Here is an 8,811-nt window from a genome sequence, read left to right as displayed (position 1 = left end):
GGATTTTGGATTGAAAGGATTGGATACGTTTGATGTTCGACGGTTATCTGCGCTACCGGTATTAACGACATGAAACCAAATTAAGGTTTTAGTTACAGATAAACTAATTCTATAAGTGAATAATTGAGAAAATATTTAAAAACATTTTTATTTTTCAGATAGTGTACTGAGCTTTTGACTATAACCATCAATTCTGACAAAGCTGTGATAGCTATTTCAACTGGTTAAGATCCTTTCAGATCAGGGTACGTCTAACCCGGATAACTCCGATGTAAGGCGGTACAGGCGTTTCAGGAAATTAACCAATTCCTTTTAAAACCTTCCATAACTGAAATGACTTTCTACAAATAAAGAAATCTATTTATTTTATTTTTACTAAAAAAAAATCGTACATGTAAATGGGAAAATTAACAATTAAATAAAAAAAAAATATTATCTAATTGTAATACCTATATATGTTGTGATATTCCGTTTATTAGTAATAAACAGAAACGAATTTCTAGGCTCGGTAAACATATAATACAGATACAGTATTATTATAAATAATATTTGAGTAATTTAAAAAAACAAATGTTACATAATGAACTACTCAAAAAATTGTCATTATTCATTTTAATTTTATTCTTCCTCATTATTTTATCAATAAATAATAAATACGTAAACTTGAATAAAGTAATCATAAAAAAAGATATTAAATTTGTAAAGAGTAAGTTTTAATTATGAAAATTATGATAAATATTACTTACCTACGGTAAATAATTTAAATGAGAGACATAACATAAATAAAAATGTATTATACATAAATCTATATTTATACATAGCTTATGCATTCATTGGTTTTTAACTTTGAATTTATTAATATTTATTCATTCGCTTTTTTTTTTGTAATTTGTATGTGTATGTACAAAACATTATTATTTACTAGACATTTGATCAGTTTATAAATTTCTTATAATATGTTCAGTTTATGTGATGGACTGAAAGAGTGAAATACGGGATGAATGAGAGATTTAAACAAACACAAGGAAACCCAAAAGAATAAAGAAAGATACAAAAACGATGTTTTTTTTAACGAGTTAATCTCTTAGTCATATAGTGCTTAATGATATTTAGGTAGGACATGAATAAATAAAAATGTATCATTTAATATTATAAATAATAATGGATTGATATGTATGCTGTCTCATGTTGTAACGCAAAATAATTGGCTAGCTCTTTTTTGTAAAAAAATAAAATATTTTTCTCTGATTCGTCTTCAGTTGATCATATCATAATTTAAATTATAAGCCTTTATGAGAACAGGCCAAATTATATAACAATAAATAATAACTTATGATTATTTATTTATTCTTTAATAAAAATGCTTTATTTCTAATAAATAATCATAGCTTAAGCAATGAATGGATGTTGTTCATATGTAAACCAATGCTGATTCAATATTTTGAATAATTATTAACATATTATGTACCGTAAAAATATTTTACATTTATTTCTTAGTAGTCTGATGAATTGGTAGTATTAATCACATAATCAAAAGATATTTATTATATAGATGATGATAAGATGGTTGTAGGTCCAGCCAGTAAAAAACACAAACAAATTAAGAGAACTTATTTAATTGCGCCAACGTTTCGGCCAGTTTCTAGCCTTCATCAGGGCTAAGAACAAAGAGCAAGGTAACAACGAATGAATAAAAAAAACATTAAAAAGAGAAAATATATAGTAAAAATATAGTAAATAATCACACAAGATGAAAATTAGTGAAATGAAACCTAATTATAAATTACAGGATTTTAAATAAATAAATAAAATTACAAATTTTATTTATATTTATAAATATTTAAATATATTAATTAATTATCAATTTTATTATATTATATATTTATTTATATTTATATTATAAATTATTTGAAATTAGTGAAATAAAAACTAATTTTCATTCTGTATAATTATTTACTGTGTCATTCAGCTTATAGTTTCTCTTTTTAATTTTTTTTTTTATTCATTGGTTGGTATCTTGCTCTTTGTTCTTAGCCCTGATGAAGGCTAGATACTATGGGCGAAACGTTGGCACAATTAAATAAGTTCTTTCAACTTTTTTTTTTTTTTTTTTTACTGACCGTACCCCCAACCATCATCGATATTTATTCATGTCTTCATTAACAAAATATCCATTTCCTTCCAAGCTCATCCTAACCTAAACCATATATGTATGAATTATACTATATAAAAAATTATACCCTCACTATATAAAAAAAAATTGAAATCTAGTGCGGTGCGCGAATTATACTGTTTTTAATACGTCTAAGTTTCGTGTAGATTTTGGAATTGTGTTAAAGTTATCACTATTTTTGTGGTTTTCGAAAAAAAAAAAAATATTATGAGGCCAAAGAAAGCGAAAATTATGCACACAATTTTGTTACTTTTCTATTGCTATAGAAATTCGTATTTTGGAGTTTTTCAAGGTGGTTGAGGAAATTATAAAATTTACATTTTAAAAATTACAACAGTTTAAAAATAAATGACGAAGCCAGAAAGATTAGTTTTTCTAGTAGTAGGTGCCTCTGTTTTCCTTTTTTTATTCCTTAGTTATTAAAAAAAAATCTGTAATACTTTTTATTTTTACATAGTTTATTATTGTCAACAGTGAGAACTGGTTATTTATTTTATTTTTATAAATAAACAAAATTTAAGATACTTTAGAGGAAATTTGTGGAAAATTCGGCGTTTAATCCAAGTTATAATATTTTAATGAGGATAAAACCTACAATATAAAGAGAACTTAAGTGCTAATGATTAAAATCATTAGAGAAAATTTAAATTGGCACTTCTGGTCGGTCGATTTTAGCGAAAAAGGTTCTGCGATATTCCAGGTATATACCTACCTTAAATATATAATTTCAGCTTTTTACGACTTTCCATCTTTAAGCTAATCTGTTTACACTCATGAACACTGGTCATTTTGCAAGACAATGTTTTTTTGACTGAGGGGTCCCGAAATTCAGTCGAAAAGTCGAATTCGAAATTTGTTCACGACCACAGTACTTTCCCTACGTGGGAAAGTTTGACATGTCTAGGAAGGGTTTGTACTTGCTTCATTGGCTTCTGAGCCTTCGCCTATAACTGTCGTACACTAAAGTGTTAAAAGCTGATTAACAAAGTAACAAACACTTAAGTGATCCATGTGGCAAATAAATACAGGTGTATACATATCCAGGGACACTGTGAAAAGTTCCTTGAAATATATTCCACCCTAGCCAGGTATCGAGACAGATCGCAAAAAACACTAATAATATCCAGAATTGTTAAAAGGTCAATACATATCACTATATATTACATATATAGGTAAGCGAAACTAAAAACGTTGTAAAATGTATATAGTATAAATAAAATTTATTTCAATTACTGTTTATTCAGGTCTTATTTTCACTTTTCATTCTCATTTAAGCTGTGTAAAGGAATATACTCTTCATAAATTGAATTACACAAATAAAACGGTTATAATTAATTATGTTAAAATCAATAAAAAATGGGCCAAAAGAACCAAAACCGGAGGAAAACTACAAACAATTATTCTTAAATCTGTAATTTTAGTAATTCCGTTCTATGTATTTTCACATTACTAACTTTCTTCAATTGCTATCATCTTAACCTACATATATTTCTGATCATTATTATTATTTATTTTATGAATTATATTTTAAGCTATGACCTGAAAATAAAAGATTTTAAAATTTGAGGATTTTATAGTGAATACTAACAGCAGTTCATTTTTTTTTATTTATTAGTGCACATCTCCAATACGTATAACAGCCCTGATCGAACCTGCAGTATGCGCTGAAACGTTAGGCATTGATAAATAGTAGACATTTTTCTTTTGTTTTCCTTCACCACAACTCGCATACGGTCAATAATCCATACATAAAGTATTTTTGATTACATAAGTTAGATACTTTTTACTTACTTAAAAGTATTATGCTCATACATAAAGTACATAATAATACTATTGGTCTAGTAGTTTGTACGCAGTAAAATTTCACTTGTTCAATGAAAGCTTGCGTTCTTTTTTCTTGTATTTTAATATCAATATCACTAATTATTATATACATTTAAACATACATATATTATTATTATATCACTAATATTTGCCTCCATTATGAAACAAAATATGCTAGTGCTTCTTCTTTGTCATTTGTATACTAGTATTCATGAATTAATACTATTAGACTTATTATGAGTTAAAATTATGAATGGTTATTAATGGTCAATAACAAAAATATTAACAATTATCCTTTAACTCTATTTTTTAAAGTTTAATTTTGTATTTTTTCGAATTCGAACTTTCTCCGATTATGGTCTTCCTAACCTATATATTCATTTTCAGTATGACTTTTATGATTATTAATCATTTTATGAATTATATTTTAAGCTATGACGTGAAAATTAATGATGAGACTTTAAGAAGTAAAGGGAACATTAGAAAAATTGAATAACAATGTAAATTTCTCATGTTTTCAAAAGTATCAATTAAAGGCTTAGTTATACACATCAACCTATTAATTAAAATAATTATTTAATAACAACTCAGTAATAATCATCGTGTGATTAATCATTTACATTGAAAAATACACTGCTTCAATTTATTATTTTCATGATTCATCTAATATATTTAAATTTAAAAACAATAAAAAATGTGTGTATATTTATTTTTATACGATATTTTAAAAATTTTAATGACTGAATTTTCAATTATAAAAAATAATTGAAAATAACTCTCATTAAAACAATTTAATATAAAATCATAAAATAATTTAATTTATTAATTGAGGGGATCAAAGTAAAAGTAGTATAGAACATTAATTTAGATTTTGAGAAGTGTATGATTTTATTTGAATTATTGTAATAAATTCCTTAGCCAACTTGGGCGGAGAACCAATTTAATATTCATATAAAGTTTAATTAAATATAAATAATTGAAAATAAAAAAGTCTAATTTTTTTTCTATATTTTGTTTCTTTGTTTTTTTTAAAAAAATCTCAAACGGCTAAATTACAATTTTGTAGACGAATGAATACCATTTTGAAGATTGATAAACATTGAAAAAAAAAAAGCTAAATATTAAGGCTGTTCACATTTTAACCCTTATAGAAAGTATTTGCGGATTTAATTAAAAAATATTGAAAATTAACCTAGCGCCAATCGAGTTTTAACATATGAGTGATAAAAATTGAGTTTAATGATATAAATCATTTCTATTTTTGGTCTGAAAAACTTAATTTTCAATTAAAATTAAGGCTGTAATAATTCCAACAATAATGCAATCATCAATCAAACTGAATTTCGGTGAATAAACTAGTTATAAGTATAATGTACAAGATATTCTTACAGTCAGTTTAAATTAAGAACTATTGTTACTAATTATACCATGATTTAAATCAATCATGTTTCAGTCCAATTTATTCTTCTTTGATATTATAATTTTGTGAGTGAACTAACTACAATAATCTTCATAAATATAAATACATGTTAAATTTAACTATAATATAAGATCATATCTTTATTAAATATATTTAGTTGTGTTTATTAAATTGATAATTATACAGTGTTTTAGTTTAGATAGGTAGATAGTATTTACTTCAGCTAATATTTCTAAAATAACTCAATTTTTATTGATTATTTAATTTATTTAAATATTACATTATAAAATATACCATTATTTAACAATTAAAAATTAAGTTTTACAACCATTACACGATGTGCTGTATATGTAGAATTAATTATTGTGAATATACTTCCAAGAATAAAACCCTATCTTCCTAAAATGTAAGATAACATTTTCTTCCTTCTCTTCGACTGTAATTGCAAATACTAACCTGTACAATTAATAAAATTAAGCTGCGTAAAAAAAAATCGTTTCTAATCAAAATAAAAAAAAAACTTTTATTTATTTGTAAAATTAATTATCTTAATCATTTTTCACTTTTACAATTATTTTTTTACACAGATAAAAAAATTAGGCCAACATTATTTTAATGCGTAATTTTATAAACTTTTAATGTTTTTTCATGATCGTTTTCATTGTCAATATTGGATATGATTGGATTAATATGTTTAATTCTGCATTAATTATGGTTATATACTTTGTTCTAAATATATATCGACTATATTATATTATTATAATATATAAATACAAAGTAATAGTCATCAATAGCAATAATTTAAATGATAGTTTTTACTTTATGAGATTTGCTACAAGCAAGAATAAAATTCTTTCTTTGAAAGACACTATAGGTACAAACGCAAAGAAAAAAATTTCACGTAGAAACCTAGCATCATCTTCTACGACGTAAAAAATTCATGTCTTAACAATATCATCTCTGTGATATATACAAAGCGTTTATTATTCCTAAGTTTTACACTTTCGTGTCATGTGGTTAGAGTAAACAATAAACAAAATAATATTTTTTTTTTAGACTGTTTATACAATTCTGAAAGTAGTGTCTGGTTAAAGAACTTTCTATAAAAAGACTTGATTAAGTACACGATTATTTGGCATGATAAATATATTTATTAATGTTTTTATAATAAGAAACAATATTTCAATAAATTTTCATGATTTATTATAAGTAAAATTAAAATTTATATAAAATAAAGATTTTATTTTGTATAATGCAAAGGACTATTATTTTCATATCAAAATCTCATCATCAATAATAAAATGAGTAACCTTTAGAAATAAGATTTATTAAACATTAATTGTGAATTGAAATTCTAAGAATCACCAGATCATGAAGATCATATATTTTTAAAAGAATTTGTATTTTAAAAGAATACAATTGATAATAATATAGGTTTAGTTATAAATAGAAAAGGGAAAAATCAAAGTTTTAATATTTTTAAATAACTATGTTTTATACCGAGCATATTAATATGATTGGACATAAGCCCTTCCGAACTTATAAATCTTATATAAAAATAATTCAAATTAGTTCATTATTATACACATAAAAGTTTCTATGTGCCAAATTATTTAATATTAACATAAATTATATTTCCCAGCATAAACCATATACGAATAATTAATGTTAAATTTTTAAAAATACTGTATTAATATACATATTATTTTTAGTTAATTTATTATTAATAACTTCATATTAACCTTAAACTGTTCATAGATTGATTAAACCAAACCCACCCTAACCTATAAACCTACTTTCAAAAATCCATTACAAAGGCCGCGATTTGTTCATTATTATATTATATGAATAGAATTATCAATTATTTAAATAACTAATATTATCTTATTATCGAGAAGAAGCTATTACAACGGCTACAAAAGGAACTAGATAGTCTGGAAGACCTTGTAACATGTAAACATTTTGGACTAGGAATTTCGTCTAGTTGCATTCAGCAAGGTCAGTGAAAGTCTAATTCTATTGTCCTTTATAATAGTATATTGTCTTTTATATATTCAATAATTATTATTTAAAAATAAATAATTTGATATATTATGGAAACAGAGGAACATCGTATACAGATGGCGCTGCGAGCGAACGCTGCTAGACTGAATGGTGCTGTCCCGAAGCAATTAACGAAACGCGTTGGAAAAAAGCTTTTGCATAAAGGCGTGGGAGAGCGTTGGTGGCCGGAAACGATTCCTAAAACAAAAACACCTTCAACTCTGTTTTATTTATAATAGATAGACACCAATACAGAAGGCAAATGGCCAATAGTTAATTTTGAAAAAAACAAAAAAAAAAAAAAACTTCATACTATTATAACTAAGTTAGCCAATGGAAGTCACGGATCCGGATTAAAAACTCAGAACTGTTAATCTCACTGTAAAAGTATGGGAAAAAGATAAATCTTTATAAAATTAAGTTATTAATGGCATATAATTTTTTTTTAAAAATTGGAAAATTACGTTCACTTATTTGTAAATAAAAAATACTAACCAGCATAACTTTATGTTTACAATATGCATATTACGACTTACATCTTATCCAATAACAAATCTTATGAAAATATGGAATAATATATTAATGAAGAGAAATATCGGATAAGCATTTGATAATAAATAATGTTTTTTTTATAGTTTTATGTAATTCATGTATCGATAATTAATCATGATTATCAATTTATATAGATTAATCTCCAGTATAGTATCGATTAAGTGGACAGATATTTGATAAGATTATTCCAAAGAGCTATTACCACTTGAGAAGAACTAAGAATGTGAGATTATAATTTTTTTTTTTTAATTTCTATTATACAAGTTTATATATAAGGCTCGATTAAAATATCCAGTAATTGCATTTTTTCCCTTATTTTTCTCCCTAATTTAATATAGTTTTTATACCCTAAAGACCGCGAAAATAAATTGTTTTAGATATTACCTTTGACGAAGCATTTAATAGGGAAATGAAGATAAGGTACTTACCTAAGATAAATTCGAAGAAGAAGCAATAGACACAAACAGAGCTACGAACGAACACTGGACACTGATCGACACACTCCCCGACGGCACCTGAGATCGGACTGGCGGGCCGCGATTCTGCTCGGTGGAGGGGGCCCAGGCCCTGGGCTAAATATAGACACTGATGTCACAGAGCTGGCTTCTCATTGGCTCGCCCTGACGTAACAGCTTCTAGCCTATTGGCCGCTCGTGGCCACGCCCATCCAGGTAGAAGGCCACCTGTCAACCCTTCTGAAGAGGGTGAGGCCAACCCCTTGCCTGTCACCATTTTGTTATCCACCCTCTTCTCTTGGTCCACCCGTGGATGAGATGCCTCGGTAGCGTTACGCTGGCGT

At 25.8% G+C, this 8,811-nt stretch overlaps 1 protein-coding gene across 4 annotated transcripts in view; it reads right to left on the bottom strand.

Annotated features, from left to right (window-relative positions):
* Positions 1 to 8,554, bottom strand: part of Atf3 (Activating transcription factor 3) — a 156,021-nt gene extending 147,467 nt beyond the window's left edge. For 2 of the 4 annotated variants that reach the window (XM_067045760.1, XM_067045759.1), the window contains exon 1: positions 8,441 to 8,554. The gene's annotated coding sequence lies outside the window, so the exon portion shown is untranslated. The remainder of the gene's footprint in view (positions 1 to 8,440) is intronic. The other 2 variants (XM_067045762.1, XM_067045761.1) reach the window with 2 other exon arrangements.
* Between the last annotated feature and the right edge of the window lie 257 nt (positions 8,555 to 8,811).

Source organism: Halyomorpha halys, unplaced genomic scaffold (genome assembly GCF_000696795.3).
Source record: "Halyomorpha halys isolate HHAL.00 unplaced genomic scaffold, Hhal_1.1 Scaffold31.1, whole genome shotgun sequence".
Classification (NCBI taxonomy): Eukaryota; Metazoa; Arthropoda; class Insecta; order Hemiptera; family Pentatomidae; genus Halyomorpha; species Halyomorpha halys.
The sequence above is the reverse complement of the archived record's forward strand: the minus strand, read 5'-3'. Positions and strand labels throughout refer to the sequence as shown.